We start from the raw sequence: 18,147 nt of genomic DNA, 5'->3' as shown, positions 1-18,147 counted from the left end.
TTTTTTTTGAAAGTACAGATGGCTTTGGGAGCCTTACTATTTCTCTGGAAGATACTGTGTGCATGGTTGGTTAGTTTGTTTATCTATTTTTTGTCTTCTGCTAAGCTCTTGGCTATAAAGTTGTAAAGATATCTGCTGCATTTCCTTAGTAGTTCATTGGCTGTTTAGGATGGAATTTGATGGGCAGGTTTCATTTACAAATCCCTTTGTGGGATTAGAACTCTCTGTTTAAGAAATGTCATTGTTCGTTCTTCATTTAATCACATTCCATTTTCCCTTGGAAACAGCCACAATAATTCTTACAACAAATCATGCTGTTACTTAAGTGGATGGTTTGTGAATGGTTTATAAATAGGAACAGAAAAACTGAAGAATAACGACATGATTATGTAAATTAGACACAGTCACTAAGTGGACTGTGCAATTCTGAACAAGAAATAGGAAAAAATAAACATAGAGGGGGGAAAAAAGGTGCAGCTGCAGATTATTTAGCTTTAAATCTAGCATTAAATGTAACTCTCCTATGAAAAGAAAGAATATCTTTTTTTGTGGTAACCCCCTTCCACTTAGCTGCTATACTTCAAAATAAATCTCTTGAATATATGAGGCAAGAAGGCAACATAACGAGAATTCATTTTTAAATTCAACAGGCCATTGAATTTCAATGAGCAGTTTTCCTGTTAAATTCAGGAGCTTTGTTTTGAACTACAACATACATATTTTAGGCAGGCATTTAATATTAAATTCTTCAAGCGACGAGCATTCACCCATCCCTCCTGTTGCAGTAGTTAATTATCCCAGGTACGTTTTTCACTTGATTTTTCTATTTGCATTTCTAGCTCCACCTTAAGTTATTTTGGTCTTTTTATGCCTTTGATTGCTTATATTGATCTCTGTAGTATCAGCTTTTCTAATTGCTTGTGTGTAGCTATAAATCATGATTATGTCCCTTTTAACCTTTTCTCTGATGAGATATACTGAATTCCTTAACTTTCCTATGGAAATGAATGTTATCCAAGACTAATTAATCTTCACGTTCTTCTCTGTACTTCTCACATATTTAAATATTTTTGTGTGACCTCTGAATTAGATGCTACGTGTCAACAGTGATCCAGCAGGACTACACAGACATAATGTGATCTTCTTACTTTGATAAATACCTCCCTACTCTATTTCCGCAAAAATCACATTATCCTTCTTTTTGCAGAAGCATTACCTTGGATGCTGACTTGTACGTTTCAGGTCCTCTTCAGAGTCTCTTTCTGGAATGTGGTACTTCATCCCCCTATTATCCTAACTTATTTTTTCTTGGAAGTATACACTGTATTTTACCAGCCTTAAAATACCGCTTATGAAGCGATCCAGATTGCTGTGTATGAGTGACCTGTCCCCATTCTTTACTACTCCAGTAGCCTGCATGTCCTTTGCAAATTTATTGCAAGTGATTTTTACAGTTTCTTCCAGATCATTGATTTTTAAAATTGAATGCAAGGCAAGGTTTGTAGAGAGAGGTGATAAGTTTTTATTAGATCAGTGACATGAATGGGGGTGGGGAAAAGCAAACAGGCCATTGAGTTTATGTCTCTTTTTTCCAAGTGCCTTTAAAAACTGAATAAGATGGAAATTCAGGGCAAGCCTCTATGCATCCTGCTGATTCCCTATTAATACTGCATTTTGAAATTAGTTATCTGTTTTCAGCACAACAGTCTATATTGATCTTTATCTGTGACGGGTATTTTAAAGAAATGACATGTTCGTCTGGTGTGTGCCAGGTGCCCTGGGGTCCTAAGGATAACACTCCAGTGCAGGTGTTTTTGTAAGCTCAGCTTACAAAAATGCAGCCCGTTGTTTGAGACCTCTTCTCTGTGAGGCTGTGTTGATTGACATTACAATCTATCCTTGAGTTAGTCTCATACCATCCATTTCAGTGTGCTGCCCTGATCACCGTAAGCAAACGAGGCCATTAATTACCCTGATCATCCTCTTTCTGCACAACAATATTGTTCTTGCAGTCCTGCAAAATGTCATGACACTGCTGAGACTTGTTAAACTAATTACATGTTTAGGCTCCTACAGCTGGAAATGTTTCTGCTACCGAATGCAGTTTCTGCTATTTTAAGCAACCACTGTATAATCCCTGTTATGAAGCATCAGTTGACTTCAGGTTTTAATATTTATTGTACTGACTTAGTGTTTTTTCTTTTTTTTTTTTCCCTTATGTGTTGCCTTTTATTACTGCCTTCTCATCTTCTGTTCAGCAGGCTGCTTTCACTGATTAAAAACTGCAGGCTACCAGTGAACGTTGATCTCAGCAATACAATAAAGTCAGTTCTAGGGAAGAGATTTGTACTCTGCTTTTGTCTACTCAAAAGAACATAAATAAAAGTAATAAAGCCAGCAAATTTTAGGAGTATAATTACAAGATATATCTGTGAGGAAAACTTACATTTTTTTGGCTTTTCCATGCAGTGACAAATTAAAATATTTCACTAAGACATCAGTCCCCTTCTAATCATTAAAAGACTCGTTCAGGAATTAGAACTTCTCCATTGTTTTTTGCCTCAAGTGTGCCTGACTGTAACAAGGGCAAATATTCAGCAGAGGAACTCAATAGCTGAGTCATTTGATTAGCATCTAGAAACAGTGCAGAAATAGGAACTAATTCACAAAGGGTGTAGAGAAGTCAGGCAGCCTCCTGCTGGGCTGAGGTTGGGTAAGACAGCATGAGACCTGTGGCTTCTCCTGGCCCTTGCAGCCCAGTTATTTGCCTCTCACAGTTGTGCAAGCAAACCAGTGCACTGCTGCCTTGTGGTGGAGTCTGCAGAAAAACAGGATTCTTGCAGAGACACTGCACTGCTAGTGAACTGCCCCACCTGCCTACTGTCGTGCAGCAAAGATGCTGGTAGCTTTGTGCATCTTGTTCATTTGCTGCTTCTGAGCTGCACTGATATGCTGCTTTTGTAAAGAACACAGCAAGCTTGCTCTGAAATTTGTCCTGCTTGTTCTCCTTTGCTGGAATTAATTAATTTCTGCTTAAAAGCAATTAAGTAGTGGGATTGCAGCCTTGAAGTATAGTGAAGACAACAGCCAACCTTTCTGTTAGGAAGCAGAGCTTAAATCTAGTCCAAACCTGAATGTGAATTTCACGTAGCACAAACAACTTCTGCAGCGCTGCCTGTACAAAGATTTGATTTAGTAACTTTAGATGGTACCTTGTGTTTTGTGCTGTTCGCTTGGTTTTGCAATTTTAAAGACTTTAGCCTAAATGTTTACATTTTTACATTTGTAATTTTTTTTCTGTAGTAATGGTTGTAAGTAGTTATTTTTATGGTACTTTTTACATATCTAAAAATACTGTCCTAGTATTCAGAATTGATTTGTAATTAATTACAGGAAACTAATGTATTATGAAATGTTGGAACAGGAATTCTAATGTTGTGCTGCAAACGTACTGTATTTGGATTGAAATTAAAGATGCTTTTAGAAAAAAAGAGTTTCAGTGTAATTTCCTTCAGCCCTAAATTACATGAAACTTTTCCCCGTAGCTGGTGGCTGCTGTCAAATCAGAGGACCTATGGCTACCTTCAAAGAGCTCACATCAGACCCTGCCTACTGAGCTTGGCCTCCTCTAGTGCGGGCAGCAGCAAACAGCATTGCTCTTGGTTTTATTAACAGAAGGAGGAGAGGAAAAAGCATTTGGCAGTGTGTATTACTTGCTCAACTAGTAGTACAGTGTATCCAGGAGATTTGTGTGTGAGCCACCAACATCACAAACACCAGCCTTTTTTTTCCCCTTGCTTTGGGCAATCTTACAGTGACTCCTGTTCTTGCTGGACAGAGCTCAGAGCAACTCTGCTTGCTTAAAGCTACCTGCTGCTCAAGTGAGGTATACTTTTAATTATCATAAAAGAACTGTAATAAACATAGAGGGAGTTATTAGATTGTTTTAATTGTAGACTATTTGACTGATTTATAGATCTGTGAAAAAAATAAAGTATGATTGATAATTTTGTGAGGCAAGCCAAATGCAGTTGAGCGTTTTAATGAAGATTGTTGTACAGCTAATGCTGCAGTTTGCTTTAAGCAATGATAGAAAAATAAGATATGATCTTTTCACATACCAGCACCAAATGGTTATATTGGTTATATTATCTTTCCATATGTGTATTTATAGATTCACAGAAAAATCTGTTTGTGAGACATTAAAATGCTTTTCATAGTGAAAAAGCAATTTTTCAACATGTTTATATCAAGAAAGCTTTCTAAGTGTTCTTAATATACCTTCCCAAAGGGAGAAAATTCATAACTAGTGAAGCATCTTTCACTCCATTGTGGCTTGCCTTCAGATTTCTGTAACTTTCACATGGTGACAAGAGAGTACCAAAAATAGAGGATTTTCTTTTCATACTTTAAAATTTGTACATTTTCTTTCTGAGAGGGAAAGAGTCTGTAAGAATCTCTTACCTGTGGTTGGGGTTTGTTTCATCATTAGGTACGAAGGTCGTAGCAAATATACCAAGAACTTCACATTTTCTTTACCCTGAAGGCAAATGGCACCAGTCCTTTCCATCTTTCTTTGGGTTATATGTTCAATTTTCTAATTAGTGTATGTTTCAAAATTTGGTTTTGATTATTATTTGGTTATATTTTGATTATTTGGTGCCAAGAGCTTAACACGCTTTAGCTCAGGGGTACTCTTGGGCTACAGGAACACCATGTTACGCAAATTATTGTCTATGCCTTAGCTGCTCTTTCCACCTTAGTGAAAAACAAATGTTTCCACTGATCTATGGTTGGAATCAATAGTTCTTAAATAAAGACCTTAGGAAAGAAAAGGGTTTCCTAGCTCTGCTCTAATGAACTTAAAATCTGACTTTCAAATTTCTCAACGTTCAGAAAAATATGAAAGCAAAACTGTCACACGTAAGATGCTTTGTCCATACAATATTTGTTTTTCAGATGGTAGCAGCTGCTGTACTTCCTTTGTTTTTGCGTGATCATTATTCTTTAGTCCCTCACGGCTGTACACAAGAATTGAGAGTATTTAAAATAAAAAGAAAGCGACTTACTGGGCCTTCTCATGATGTGAATGTATCAGCTGGAGTCACGAGAGCTGGTGTACAGGGCTGCCAGACTCGGCCTGTTGGTCTGGTCGGTAGGAAAATCTGGTGCTGGATGCAGCTCCTTTGATGATACCGTGGGAATGCATTTTCTCTTGGCTGCTCCAAGGAAGCACATAACGTGGAGAAGAAAGAGATGTGAATGAGCATGATGTGGACATCTTTTCTCACATTGATCTGAATTTAATTGCTGCAGGTTTGCCTAGGGATTCAGGAGGGACAATTCAAACAGGAATTTCACAGTCAGAGAGCGTGGCACCCTTTAGATGAAGAAGTTACCTTTGGGTGATTTTCTGTTAAGGCCTCTGTTGGGCCCCCAGTTACTCCTGCTGCAAATCAGTCATGTCACAATGTATCTATTGCTGGCTGCAGGCACCCAGAGCAATTCTCCCCCTTGCAATGCAGAAAGAGCCCCTACAATTGCCAGCATCCATTTGGCTGGTGAGGAGTACAAGAGTTCTAGCAATTTTTATTATTTTACTAAGAGTTTGTATGTTTAATACATAACAATTTGTTTGTGACCTCATGAGAAAGTCTTAAAAATATCTGATTGGCTGTTACTCTTCAATGAAAACCAGTCTGCTTTTCTCAGTCTAACTCAGTATTATCCCAGTGCCTGCTGTTGCCAGTTACGCCTATAGACCAATGCACACTTTTCTATTTACCCATTACAGTAATGGTATAATTTCTTGGTAAGTAAAGTTGGTTAATTTCCAAGCATTACTGCATAGCCCACTATTTACATTTTTTTGTAGGAATAAAACAGAACAGCTCTGTTCACTGTTACTCTTACAGCTCACTAGACTGATTAATACAAACTTCAGCAAGTTTTATTTACTTGCCTTTTTCTACATTTTTTCTTAAGCAGGGCAAATTCTGTCACCTCTATCTGCAAAAACAATTAAAAAATACCTCCAATTATTGTCAGGCTCCATCTATCTGCTATTCAAGCACTGAGGACAGCCAAAGGGTTACTCAAGAAAAAGAATCTTACTTGAATCAGAGTACGGCGTTCCAAGGATATTTGTTCAGTTCAGGCAGTTGGCCACATAGAGCAAGAGCAGTGCAAGGTCACAGCTCCTCAGAGCCTCCTCCTGTAAATTGACACAATAGCTTCCATCACACTTTCTGAGGCATTCCTTAGCGATGCTACATTTGGTGTGGCAGTGTGATGTTCCATCATCAAGACTGAAATAGCGTCACATGCACAGGCTCTCCTGAACTGGGAGTGTGCAGTGGCTGTGTAACTGAGGGGCTGGTGGCTGGACTGTCACTGTCACTGCTAGCATTTCCCTGCATTAGCAAGGCTTTGATGGAGCACAGCTGGAATGCCAGTGCTCCCACTACAGCTCTTCCCCAGCACTTGAGAGCTTCAACCCTCGTGGCCTGGGACATTCAACTGCAGCTGCACTCACCTCCTGGTTCCCACTGCTTATTTATCTCCTGGTGGCACTGATCATGCAAAGATTTCCTCTCCCATTTGGACTCCTGCTGTACTGTTTCAGCATAACCCCACGTCCAACAGGCTTGTGTTTTCCACTTATTTCAAACTAAAAAAAAAAAAAAAAGTAAATTCATTATTTCCTAGAAAGAGCTAGCACAAAGCAGTCCGTGTTAGAAGAATACTGTGGGAGTTACACATCATGTGACTGCTGTTGCCTCTGCTGCTTCTAAGTTAGGGCTACTACCCTGCTCTGCAGCTCTGGGCTCCACTTGCATCTCAAACTTCCTCCAACTTTCTTCCCTGCCCCTCCTCAGACTCCAAAAATGACTTAGGGTAGAGGAAAGCTTTAAAAGGAGAAAGAATTGAAGTTTTCATTTCTACAGCATTTAACTGAATAAAAGTATTTTTAACATAGGAACAAGGCAGATTTGGAAAGATGACTGTATGAGTTCCGCATGACCCACAGCAACCCAAACAGGATGTTTTCAGAAAAGCCATCTGACATTTTCACTGCCTTTCAGCCTACTGAGCAACTTTTTCAGCTTGCTGTAGTGACAGTATTCAAAGACTATCCTGTTCCATCCTCATACTTCTGTTTTGAAGCCCCTTACAACAAAAGTTTTGAACCTTTGAGCTCTCCTTCCCTTTTGGTGTCCTGTAGGAGTCAATCTTTACTGGCAGAAACATACTGCACCTTCAGCTGGCTTCTGAAGCGTGTGCTGATGTGGCAGCCAAAGGATGGCTTCTTTTAGCCATGGAGCAGTTTGGATCTGCCTTGTCTGAGACACTGCAAGAGCAGCAGTTATATGGGCAAACACCTTTCCTGTGTCACCCCACAGGCACAGGAGCTGAAGAGAGATCAGAGCTTCTGATCCCAGTACTTGAGCGAAACTGGGGCAGCAATCCCATTATTTTCTCTGGCCATATTCCACAAAGTACCCCTCGAGAGCTCAAGCCAGAGGTGGTGTGCTGGGCACGCAGCCAGACGTACTCCCTTCTGTCCACTCAGAGCATCCCTGCACACCCATACATCCCAGGCACACCACTTGCTCTGCCTTGTGTCCCGCTCCAACGCAAACAGTCTGAAGTGCTCTGCAAACACCCAGCCTCACAGTACCCCTACTTAATTTGTCGTACGGCAGGAAAAGTAGCCCACAGAGGTTTACGTGTAAGAAATATCCTCGTATCAGCCTCTATAGTGATTTTAAGGCCTGATCGTGCTCGTCTGCTTGCCCTTTAAGCAGCATTCGCATCCTGCCATCAAATCAGATATAAATTCTGGTTCTGATAAACTAAAGCAAACAAGCTTTTCCACGGCTCCCTTCTCTGCCCAGCCCCGTGTCTCGAGGTGTCTCGAGGCTCATTTTGTACTCCCCTGGAACACGGCTGTGGCTGACAAAGCCAGATTCCCCTCCAACATTCCCATTCATGCATTCTGTCAAACCACATTTTCTTTGATTTTATCAAGATCTTCTTGACTGTGATCTTCAAAGCAATTAATTCAATGTTCCATGATTGCAGCTGCTGAATAATTGTTTGTTAGAGTATTTTCTTTCCCAGGCAAGAGATGTAAAATAGTTGCTCTCCTCAATAAACAACTTGTCAAATGTGATTAGTTAATGGACCCGTAATCACAGAATAGCACGAAGGTAAGGATTTGGTAAGTGCTATGTGAAAGTGCATATTTAAATTAAAGCTATAGGAGAAGATTTTCCCATAGGAAATCTTGCTGTCAATGCTGAAATACGCTATTTACCATTCATAATGGTTAACTATAGATCATTAATTAAAGAAAACAAGAGATTAGCCATCAAGCATTTCAAATTAAAGATGCACTGATTGTCTGAGTGACTTTAAAGTCGATATGGGAGATCAGGTTAGTGCACAGGTCCCCATGCCTGAGCTGGCCCTACTGCATAACTGATATGCAGAAGTAAAAGCCCGTTAGAATTAGGGTCAAGACTTACCATCCAGCCATAAGCTCCATGAGCTTGTGACATCTGACAACCAACCATCAGCCCTGCCGCCCTCCCTATCACTTCTGGTGAGATGCATGCTGAGAAGGAGGACACTGCAAAGCAGAGGGCTCCAGCTCAGTATTTTGTGGCAGAAACAGAACCTCTCATTCTTGGCAAGCAAATGCTGAATTCCAAGCTAAACGCAGTTACAGTGATATATATTAAAGCTCAGAAAGTGAATTAATTTGCTTATTCTTATCTTTAAATATTAAATCTACCTTTCTGCCTGTCCTTTTGAACAAAGCTCAAGCAACCTTACAGTAGCAGCTGCTGAGAAGCTGAAGCCCTGTGATGAGGACTCCTGCAAGGCTGTTTTTTTTTCTTCCCTTCGTTTGGGAAATGTACTTTCAGTTCTATCATTTATTAAAAGAGTGCTCCTTCCCAGAAAAAAAAAAAAGAGTAAAAAAAAAAGCTACACTTTTTTCCCCTTTTTTTTTTTTTTGGTTAAAAGCTGTATCTATTGTAGAAATTTAATTCTCCATTTGGGAATTACAGCAGTAATACAATAATAATAGTTGTTGGTTACCACATGCTAATTTCAAACTATTTGAGGCAGCTGCCTTCTGCTTTCTGTGCACTCTCTTAGCATTCGACTCCAACATAAAGTGAAATTACTCTAAACTGTCAGATTTGACTATTATTTTAAAATTATGTCGTTGTTACTTACATTCTGTAATACCAACTGGAGGAATTTAATTACTAAGTCACATATGAAAAATAAGACTTCAGCATGAATTTTCAAGTAATTAACCACCTACCTACCAGCAAAAAAGGTACAAGGCACACAATGACGGGCAGGGCCAGGCCAGGGCCACCTCGCTGCTGCACACAGACAGAGCCTGTGGAGTTGTTGCTGCTTGTAGAGCAAACTTTGCTCCTTTCTGTTTGCTTTTTGGAGGCGAGAGGGAGGCAAAACTCAACCTGACAGCATCAATGCTTTTCCTAAGCACTTGATGCCCTACAGGCTACTACGCACTTGCTAGTAAAGCAAGTTTTTAAGTACAACTCCTCTTTGCTAAGAATACATCTTTCTGCCAAGCCCAGTTCCTAACAGAGAGGGTTTCAAAGCGCCAGTCCTTCTAAAAGCATGCCGATAAGCCAACTCATCACTTAACCATACGCATAAACATGTATAAATACATAAAACCATATCATCATACAATCATATACATAAAATACAGTGACCACACAATTCCAGCAGCTGGAGGCAGGTGATGCAGGTGACCTAACATGACAAGGCTTGCAGAAACATTCCCAAAACCAGCTTAACCCAGACTAGTACCAGGTCACCCAACCAAGTAGCTGCACTACACTCAAGGAGTGGATGCAGGTGTTTTCCTCTAAGGCCGCTTGCTGAGAGCTGGATTGGATGGCTGCAGTGCTTACACACTGCCTGCAAAGTGCTCTCATGCTGGTTAGCATGCAGCTGGTGTGGTTCATCCACACTGCCAAACAGTGTTTTAATTCTCTCCCATCGGAGAGAGGAAAGTTCTAAACAAGACCACGGTTAATGAGAAAAAAAAGAAAAAAAGAAAAAAAAAAAAGCAAACAAAATTAAGAATAACAACAAACCTCAGTGAAAGAGAAAAGATGGCTCCCATTCACTCAGCCCAGGATGACAGAAGCTGCAGCATGCTGCACGTCCATTAATGAATACTGCCATGGTTGGGCCGATGCCGCCTGTGTGCTGGAGGCAAGGTGTGCTGACGCTGGGACCCCAGACCCAGCAGGCTCCCCATGGAGCAGCAACCCAGGACTGCCGCAGGAAGGACACGCAGCAGGCAGGCGAGTTAGCTGGGGCTTTTCAGCTGCATGAGTGAGCCATGGAGGGAGTGCTAGAGGGGTAGGTACCTCCACACACCCAGCTGCAGCTCGGCAGGTTGTTGAATAGCCAAATCAGGGAAGCCTGCTCTAGGCTTTATACTTATTTAGATTTATTTCTAAATACAGAGAACTAGATAAACAGTGAAATAAAAAGCAAAACCCAAAGCCACGGCTTGGTCAAAATTCTCTTTCCTCACTACACTCAAGCTGATATTTGGATAAATCAAAGTTCTACCAGGAAAGTCAAACAGATCACATTCAGCAGTGCTCCCTGCAGCCCCGAAGCTTCACTGGGCTCTTGAGCTGCACTGAGGGTGCCCCTGTCTGCTTGAAATTAAGGCTCATTGGAACATGTAGCTTTAGCACCATGTTGCCTGCTGTGGAACACATTGTAGATGGGTGCAAGTGTTAAAAACTGGTTAACCTGGGAAGTGTCAGCTGAGAGAACGCATGATGCCCTAGGTACAGCTGTGACATGATCATCTCTCTATACAGCACAAGCTCTCTTTGGGCAGGGTGGATCACAGGCTCTCTCACAGGGTGTGTTGCAGGGTAATGCTAGAAGATTTGGTTGTAGCAGGCAGAGATGGACAGATCTAATACCTGAGCACAGAAATACCTTACCTCTTGCAAACAGAGTCCAGTTCTGGTGTCCATCTATTCAGGTGCTGCCAGTGGCACACTCAGAGGCTGCTTGGCTGGCTAGGACAGCACAACAGGGCTTTCTGAGAAGGATAAGCCAAACAAACAGGAAAATCGGAGAGCACTTATTTTTTGGTGCACAGGATTGGCCTCTGATGCCACCAGAAAAGAACAGAAGAGACTTTCCAGCTACAAACCTGCTAGATAGTTCTCACTGGTACTAGCCACAAACTTTGCAAGAGTATGTCTGTGTGGGGAAGTTGTGACCGCTGCAAAGAAATCGTCACTGCTGATGGAGCTGGGCCAAGTTATTTTCCATTGTCGAAGCATTTCACCACAATTTATTACTATGACCTTGCTGTCTGTGCTCTTGGTTGTCCCTCTCTTCCTCAGCATCCGGAGGCTACCAGCATCTTGCTGTGCTGCTCAGACTACAACTATGGAGAATGTGTTGATCTTCCTATGAGGCAGCAAAGCAGCTGTGCATACAGTAGTGCAGTGAAATATTAAAAAAAAACACAAAAACGTTGTTTTTGGAAAGAAAAATAGTAAGAAAAATTAAGCACATCTCCAAAGGCAACCACTCCAGACTCCAGAGCAGTCTGGAAGAGCAGAAGTGGCAGAGCCCGGCATGGCACAGGCCATCGTAGTGGGAATGCAGGGCAGGAACATAGCCTCACTGGCTGGCACAAGGCTCTATTTCACCTTGACTCTTGATAGAAATACTCAGCGTGCAGATATAAGTCCTTTGTGTCATTCACAAGGAGATCCAGCCTAATTTAACACCTTGCAGCTTCTGCTATCCTCCTAGGGATATTTGCTACACAGGGCCCATCCAGAAAGCCACAGCTGGAAGGTGTTGGGAACTGCTGGTCTCTGTCTTGCTGCTTCCAGTCTTTTCATTCATGTTTCCTACAGAATGCGTAGGCAGAACGGGCAATCAATAGATGCTATAGGCGAGCTGTTCAGTGGCCCTCTGCCTGAACTTGGGTAAATCATTTGACCTCCTTCTGCCTCCATCAATCCCACTGTAAAAGTAGCTTAACACCGTGCTCAATGAGGAACAGCTGCTCCTTCTGAGCAGAATCATCCTGCCTCAGCTACTGGGGAGCTACACAAACAAACATGCAGCCAAAGGAAGCCAGCAGAAATTAACATGGCGAGAAGGGAATGCAGGTCTGCCCACATGTTCTGGCCGTACACAGCAGAGTGAAATCAGGATGCACTGCATGGCATATTTTAAGTTACTAGAAACAAAAATCCTTATCTTGTTGGCATACATAATATCTTTATGAATTAGCCACTCTGCCTTCCCATTCCTACTTCAGATGCCAATTTCTTTACTGCCACAGGACAGGCTCTCTCTTTTGCTCCTTATGGTTGTTTAGCACAAGTGTAAAAGGATCAGCACTGGCAGCAGCCTTGTCAGGAATTTGGTTTGGATGGAGTCTGTCCACACTGACACGGATGTGACTGATCTCACCAAGATAAGCTCATAATGTAGTAGATTGTTGTCAGGCCTTATTTATTTCAAATTTGTTTTATATCAGCTATTGAATAATATTTGGTCAGGTTGCAATATAGTTTCAAGTGACAAAATGCAATCCACTGCCTCCTTTCTTTCATATTAGACAAAACTGTAGCTGAAGGAATGATCTGCTTTGCCTGGCACAAAAGCTGCCATAAGGGAAAAAAGCAATGTGCAGCACTTCTTTTCCATACATCCTCCCTCTCCTTCTTCAGCAAGAAACAGAATTTTACTGTGAGATTATAAGGTGCTGAGACAAGAAGCCTGTAATGGAAGAGCAGCTGGATGCTCAGGCACAGAACGACAGCAGCACGTTCTGGTTCTGCTGATAGGTGGAACTTCTTCTAAGTACCAAAAGACTGATGTGTCTCAGCAAAAATGATGTCTTCACTTTCGGGTTTCACTTTATGCTCTGCACAGAGGTTACCTCCACCCATAGCTGCACAGGGCACACACTGCCGCTGCACAGGGCAGAACTGCACCAGAGATTTGCTCCTGTGCAGGGCCTTACTTGACTCAAAACCCAACAGAGATTTTGATTTTTTGATATTTGATTTTGATACTACGACTAGAAATGCTGAGATCTATGACTTCCTTATGAAAATGACTGTCTCCTGCCTACAGCTGAGAAGAAGGCAGAGGAAACAGCTGCAGCAGCCTATGTAGGGCATGGGGGCACACTTGAAGTCTGAGCCAGGACTGCTGGCTGCTACAGAGTGTGCTACCATACCATACTGCCCACAGCCCACATCCTTCACACACAGCGATGGAATAGCCTCTTAGAACCGCCTTGGAGAGAGGAAAGTACCTTTAATGAGCTGTCATCAAGTCTGTCTATGCGGGAGCCCATCTTGGTATTAGAAATACTTGGGAGATTCTGATGACAATCTGGAAATGATGTAATTGAAAAAATTCTGATGAAAACAAACACTAATGACAGTGTCTGAAATTTATCGCTCAACACAAAGCAGATACTGATGGCAGAGAATAACAGACTGCAGCTGAAAATCTGGAGTCCCTCTATCACCTGAAGTTAAAGCTCAAATACTGCACACTGCACAAAGACACTGCTACAAAACTGGTACAGAGCCATCCTCAGCCCTCGGCAGGCCTGTCTGAAATTGGGTATGCCTCTGATAGGACACTGCTGCTCTGTTTGTAGGGCAGACAGGAAGGACTGATGCCACTCATGGCTGCACCACTCCTTTGCAAAGACACATACGGGCTTTTTCACCTCATTTCCCTGAAGGCAAATGCTGGGTCTTCAGTGTTTGAAAGGTCAACATAAATTGCCTTTTTTGCATTATTTTGTGTTGGTCTCACTTTCTTGTTTATGAGATGTTTAGAAAATGGTTTTTCCCATCATCCAGCTGGCGTAAGCCAAGGTGCAGGGCTCTTTTCCATGCATGCAGCACTGAGCACACACATCCTCTTCCCTGTGCGTTAGTGCCATATGTAAATCAATATTTTCCACTCCCTATCGATTGCTTTCTCCATCAGCAATTCAGTTGTCATCTAGCTACAGTTCCTCTAACACTGCAGGGGTGTGGGGATGCAGCTGGGAGGGTGGCAGCATGCAGCAGCAAAGCCTGGCTGCTGCAGGACAAAGCAATAGTGCAGGACAAAGCTGCTGTGCTTGGCCACCCAAATTTTCTAAGACTGACTTCCTGCGGAACTGCGACGTATGCAGTCATGGTGTATTTCTGTGTGTGTCTGTGCATTTCAATTTGTCCATCAGTTTCCTCCAGAGAAATTTTGAAACTAGCACTAACCACATAATATGGTTGCAGCCCCAGGGCTGGGCAACAGCTCAAAGGTGAGCAGGTTGCATTGACACTAGGAAAGTGCTCAGGCAGCTGCAAGAGGGGGACACCTCATACCTACTGCAGGTGAGCTGCAGTGCAAGTGTAGCCTTACAGACTGGTAAGCGCACGGGGAAGCACCCTCAGCACAGCTCAGAGAGGTGTCGAGGAGCCTACACATTCAGAAATGGCAGAACAAACCCATCACGAGAAGCCAGCCCACCAAAAAGTGACCTGCCGCAGCCTGCATAGCTTGTTTCCACGTTTGCTTGCTCTGTAAAGCACGGAGAAAAAACTCCCTCCACAACAAACTCACCATCTTACTGTTCCAGGTGACCACTGAGAAAAACATCCACTTTAAGTTCTTCAAAGGAGTTTCCCAGACAAAGAGTGGCACTTTGCAGGCCCAGAAAGCCATCCTCTGCTCTCTCATTGATACTTGTGAAAAGGATAGGGAGGAAGGCAGACCTGATGGGCACTGGCTGGCCGCTGGGCTTGAGCTGCTACAGATTCGTGTTTTCCTGCGTTACAAGAAATCAGCAGTGGCACTGATTTTTTTGTACTTCTTTTGTAGGTCACCTTCAATAAAAATGTTAATAATGCTTACTATCTGTATATCTGAAATCTCGCACGGTAACTCTGTAATTCACTGTCTTTATCGGCCTTCTTTAACGTATAATTTAATGCTTGTATAACTATTTTGTTTGGGTATGACTTTCAGAATTACGACTAAAAAAAAAATCTGTATGCTAGTTAACTACATTTTATGGAAAGTATTTCTTTCATGTTATTTTAAAACCGTGGAGCCTGGGGAAGAATTTTATGGACCACAGAACCTCGCAGGGTAGTTAATTTCTGTTTGAGCTGGTTTCTCTGCTATTTTAAAAAGTGCCATCAAGATCAGTGCTATTTCTCTTGGTTGGGAGCCAGCTGACTGTTCTGCAGTTGCGACACATCTCTGTGCTGTTAGCAAGCGGGCAAACAGCAAACACGGGAGCTGAAAGCTGAGCTGGCTGCACGGACACAGAGGAGCTGGCTGGTTTGTGTGGGACTGCTCCTGAACTGGGCATCCTGCTGCCCAGCACAGGAACCAGATGGATGGGCAAAGGAGATGGAACAGGCCATCATGCCCTGGGATGAGCAACACTGCACCTGACACTGTGATGGGGCTTAAGGGAAAGCACTGTGCAAATGTGAGGCTTTTCCTGAGCTCCTGAGCTCAGGAGGCCTAAATAACTGCAAAACAGTCCCACAGTTTATATACGTACAGAAAACACACCCCCACCAGTTTACCTCCCCCAGGTTTTGATGGGCAGGAACTATTTCACCCAAGCAACACAGGAAAAACCTATGACAATAAAGCAGCTCCCATGCCCATTGCCACTGGCTTCCACCACAGCTCTCCTGCCAGCACAGAGATGCTTTCCTTCTGCAGGCAGCAACAGGGCTTCGGTCAATCACGCATGTGCTGCAGACTCAGTGGAGCATGTGGGTCCTCATCGTGTTTGCGTTAGATTGGAGTAAATGCGCTCTGCTTCAGAAGCAGTAATTGGGTGGTTAGATGAGCCCTAGGCAAGCTCAAGCTACGCACTAAATATTCTGCCTTTTGTTTCATAATGAATTATTTTGTGTATCTAAGCAAAGCATTTTTTTGGTCTTTTCTCTGCAGTTTGTTTCTAGCCTACTTGCGGGTGTGTGTTGAAATCTTTGCCTTTTGCTTATGAGGTCAAGTACTTTAATCAGGAGCAAAAAAAATAGCGTGCTTTAGTCCTAAATTCTCTGTGTGAGTGCCAAATATAATTAGAAACAAATGGCTTTATTCCTCATTTGAGAGCTCCACAGACATTGTGGGAGAAGGGGGAGCTTTCTCTGCCGGCTGTGTTTTGGGGACCTCGCAAGCAAACATACTGCCATGAAAAGACTTGCTAAGAGGGGAACACAGCGCTTGGGAACCTCGTGCTGGAGTAGCCCAGGCGCCAGGGAGAAATGTGGGAGCGGGCAGCCACGGGCGTGTGCATCAGCAGGGCTCGGGAGCCTGGAGATGTGCGCTGGGCTGCAAGGCCCAGGAAGCCCATGGTACTGCCCTGCTGCTTTAAAGAGCAGATAGACAACTTCGGCACTAACGTGGCGAAAGACTCCCTTGCTGCTCGTGTAAGACGTTTTGCAGCATCTCCTTACAACACGGCGCCGCCTCACAGCGTCACCCCACCACATGGCGTCCCCCCACAGCGTCACCCCACAACACGGTGATGCCTCACAGAGTCACCCCACAACACGGCACTGCCTCACAACACACCATCGCCTCACAGACTCACCTCACAATGCGGCACCGCCTCATGGCGTCCCCCGACAACACGGCGCCGCCTCACAACATGGCGTCCCCCGACAACATGGCGTCCCTCGACAACATGGCGCCGTCTCACAACCTGGCGCCGTCTCACAACACGGCCGCACAGCCCAGCACAGCACCGCATCCCTTGACAGCGCCGTCTCAAGGCCTAACGTCAGCTGAGGACACAGACAGGTGGCACAGGGTGGCTGGGGCACGTCCTCTCACCTCAGCTAGGGGGCAGCCGTGAGGGTTCGGCAGGCACACTTAGCGCCCACCCTACACCCCTGCTCTGAGGGTCATCTGAGACACCACTGAAGGGATTTTTTTTCCTAACTACATTTCAAAACAAATTGAAGGAAAATGGCTGGTTTTTGCTCCCTGGCCTACCTTTTTTCCTTCCTTGAAGACAGTTCCATGCATGCTGCCCCTCAGCCAGTGGCCATGATGTGAGATGAGATGCCGGCCCGCAGCTGTGTGGGGCAGTGGCTCACCTCAGCTGCTACATACTGCAGTGCTCGTTACTGACAATAACGCACCTGTGGAGCTGCTCTGTCTCCAGAAGAGGGGAAATATTTTGTTTTATAATCCATTCTCAAATTAACTGTATGCACTGAAGAACACTCTTCCAGGTCCTTCAAGTGCATTCTTGCCCCAGTACTGCTCCCACATTACAGTGCAGGTTTATAACCCGTCTTGGCACATAGCAGGAGGCTGTGGGGATGTGACTGTGACAGTGCCACTGCCCCAGTGCCTGTACCCAAGTGGCTGGGGGGGGGATGTCCCTACTGCACCAACATCGCCCATCCCATGGCAATTCAGGCTCATGGCTGAGGTAAGACACTAGATGGAGCATGTCACATTTTTTATACTTATTATTATTAATAATCCTTTAAAGGATGAATTGAAGAGCAACTGAAAGGCAGTGGAAGCTCTAGCAGCAAGTGAGCCCACCAAAACGGGGCTGTGGAGACACAGGCTGCTTGCCCTAGCTCCAGAAAGGTGCTTGGTATTCCTGGAAGGCCTGCAGGAGTGTGCTGCCAGCCAACCTCACCTGCCTGCTCCTCCCAGCAGCAGAAACGTCATAAAACGTTTTCCTGGAAACTAGCATCAGGGAGCTGCTGTTCTTCAGCCTGGTTGGGGTGGACTCCAGCTGTGTTAGTGAGAGCTGTGCTGAGCAGAGGTGAGGCTGACAAACCCAGCACTAACTGCGAGTCACTGTGAGGGACAGCTGAGCCCTGGAGTGGTGCTGTGTCCCCTGCAGGGGATGTTAGCACTGGTCTGGTCCTTGGTTCCACCACCTGGGTGACTTTGCCTGCTGCCCTCTGGGGACCGGACTGCTTCTACCCAGGCCTGCAGGGCACATCTTCCCCTGCTGTGTGCCAGGCAATAACCACACGTTCCTGAAATACAGCCAAGGAAATTATTTTTCCTGCTGTG

General features: G+C 43.8%; 1 long non-coding RNA gene across 1 annotated transcript; it reads right to left on the bottom strand.

Annotated features, from left to right (window-relative positions):
- Nucleotides 1-3,385: 3,385 nt before the first annotated feature.
- On the bottom strand, nucleotides 3,386-16,779 carry LOC104911910. Its single transcript, XR_002117044.2, has 5 exons — nucleotides 16,694-16,779; nucleotides 6,536-6,670; nucleotides 6,115-6,214; nucleotides 5,070-5,219; nucleotides 3,386-4,540 (listed from the first exon to the last, which is right to left on the bottom strand). It is a non-coding gene; the product is annotated as an uncharacterized LOC104911910 (long non-coding RNA).
- Nucleotides 16,780-18,147: the final 1,368 nt, after the last annotated feature.

The sequence above is a fragment of the Meleagris gallopavo genome, chromosome 8, assembly GCF_000146605.3.
Source record: "Meleagris gallopavo isolate NT-WF06-2002-E0010 breed Aviagen turkey brand Nicholas breeding stock chromosome 8, Turkey_5.1, whole genome shotgun sequence".
Classification (NCBI taxonomy): domain Eukaryota; kingdom Metazoa; phylum Chordata; class Aves; order Galliformes; family Phasianidae; genus Meleagris; species Meleagris gallopavo.
This window is presented reverse-complemented; position numbering and strand designations above follow the sequence as displayed.